Source organism: Phoxinus phoxinus, assembly GCF_949152265.1.
Source record: "Phoxinus phoxinus genome assembly, chromosome: 2".
Classification (NCBI taxonomy): Eukaryota; Metazoa; Chordata; class Actinopteri; order Cypriniformes; family Leuciscidae; genus Phoxinus; species Phoxinus phoxinus.
In genome coordinates this window covers 46,074,153-46,076,590 of record NC_136877.1, presented here as the reverse complement: position 1 = coordinate 46,076,590, position 2,438 = coordinate 46,074,153, and the positions used below count along the sequence as shown (strand labels likewise).

General features: G+C 33.0%; 1 long non-coding RNA gene across 1 annotated transcript; it reads right to left on the bottom strand.

The window, feature by feature from the left end:
- Positions 1-511: 511 nt before the first annotated feature.
- LOC306990030 lies at positions 512-2,101 on the bottom strand. The gene is made up of 3 exons (XR_013795791.1): positions 2,024-2,101; positions 1,800-1,845; positions 512-642 (listed from the first exon to the last, which is right to left on the bottom strand). It is a non-coding gene; the product is annotated as an uncharacterized lncRNA (long non-coding RNA).
- Between the last annotated feature and the right edge of the window lie 337 nt (positions 2,102-2,438).

The following is a 2,438-nucleotide window of genomic DNA, read 5'->3' as shown; positions in this document are numbered from 1 at the left end:
AAGTAAAATTATTCCAAGTTGGGATTACTTAAAAAGTGTGACGCAAAAATGGTGCATATACATTTTAAGTAAATTCAACACAGTGCAGGCCATGTGAGATCAAAACAAATCTTAGTTGTGTTAACTTAACATTTAAGCTAATTCATATATCAAAATAAGACAAAGATTTTAGAGCTATTGGTCTGCTTACTGGACTGCTCCAGTACATTCAATGTCTTAAAATAAATTAAACATGCAAGTCACACACAATAAAGCATTTAACTTTATTTTTTGCCACAGGCTGCACAGCCTTAAAAAACATCATGAAATGTACAACAAAATGTGGCAAATCGACAATTGGAAGTTCACTTCAAACAGGTCACTTTTTCACCCTTTGCAACACTTCTTAAAATATTTACATTTTTCCAACATTTACTTTTGGAACATGCGACAAATTTCTTAAGAATAAAACTATACAAAACTGAAGTATTTTCTTTTTTTTTTTTTTGTAAGAGAGATTGCAATCTTCACAAAAATCCACAACCCTGTCATCACCTCTATGCCCAGCATTACCCCAGTCTGTAAAGGATCATCTGTTGAGGCACCTTTCGTGATGATCCTCAATGTGAGCTGTTCCAGTCCCTTTTCGTTCCCATGAGTATCCTTAAAAAAGATCATAAGAAAAAACAGCAAATCTGCATTTACTTGCAACATCACTTGTTCATATTGTTGTGAAAAATACATTGCATTGAAACACAAAATGAGAAAGAAATGTACCTTTTTATTAATAAATATTATTTAATAGACTAGCCTATATTTTATATTGAGTATCTATTAATATATATATTAATTATATATATATATATAGAGATAAGTTTAATTAATGAAGACTTTTGTCCAGAGGTTTTGAACGAATCTAATCGAAAACATTTTAACAAGTCACCAGAATAGCCTCGCGTAACGGGTCTTTGCATTGACTTAACATTGAAATCACTCGCGCCTGACGCGCTATTCGCGTCCGGTGTGAACGCACCATTACAGTGTAATCTACAATCTTTATTTTAAGCTAAACTTTTGTTTAAAGGGCATTTAGACCTACTTATTTTGATAATTTCGAAGGTTTAATAGACAGAGTCGTCGTGGTCATTTAGGAATAATATTGTTTGAATCAATATCGCCATTATTTAATGATAAATTGTGCACAAATATGGAGCTGTAGCCAATGTGTTTTCAAATTTAACATTTGTACGTACGTTACCAGGTAACCCGCGCCCAAGTGGCCGCCCCGGCCTCTTCCTTTCCCGCGATCCATGTATAGAGAATATTGGAATATTTTGATATAGCCTATAATAAATGACAACTTCTAGGCTACATTTATTTATAAAATACTCAAGTATAGCCTAAGCTACGTGACAACTCGTTAATGTAGCCTATAAAGTAGCCAACGAATTTCTCCGTGGGGGAGAGCGGGCCTCCCAATAGCGCCGTCCGAATTGTCCTATTAATGCATACGCGCCAACGCGATGCATGGGCATATACCAGTAGCCTACTTCGAAATAAACAATAAATACTCTGACTACTAAACATTTGACCATACATTCGATGGAAGCACTTTTTTTGTAATACTCGCGTGCAAAGTCATTTAAATATAACTAACATGTAGCCTAGGCTACAAACGTTTTCATACGTATTCTGAAGTAACACGTTTTTAATTTTTGAAGCAAAATTCGTAGCAATTCTGAAATTCAGTTTTAAAGTTAATTTCTGGACCAAAAATGCAATAAACGAGTGTAACTTAAGTTAAAAAAAGTTAAGCTTACCTCTTTTCAGCGTCTTTATCACATGCGTTTCAGAAAATCTTCACCACTAACACAATAATGTGTTTATTAATGTTAAAATGTCAAAATATAATATTTTACTTAGTTTTCAGCGTCTTTATCACATGCGTTTCAGAAAATCTTCACCACTAACACAATAATGTGTTTATTAATGTTAAAATGTCAAAATATAATATTTTACTTAGTTTATAGAAAGATAAGCTTACCTTTTCACCGTCTTCACATGTGCTTTGCAAAATGGCTCCAATGTTTGGCTGGAAAGGCATCACGGGAAATTGCATATCACCTGGCTCGTATAGTTACTTAAAATGTTATGCTAGATTTACTTAATTTTGACGCAATTGTTATAGCCTAGTAGTTGATGTGACTCATGTTTTTTCATTTTATTTATGCATACATTTAAGTTCACCTGGAAACTTATATTTTTGTGTTACACACACTATGTTATAGAGGTTGAAAAGTTATGAATACTAAGATGTTTGTGTTTAATCTAATTACTTTTATAAGTAATGGTTGTTCAGCCAACAAATCGTTTTTTAGAGTGAATAAGAAGTGAACATATTTATAAATATATCCAAATAGCAACATTTATTTTGCAACTTGAAGCAGGCCGGAGACATA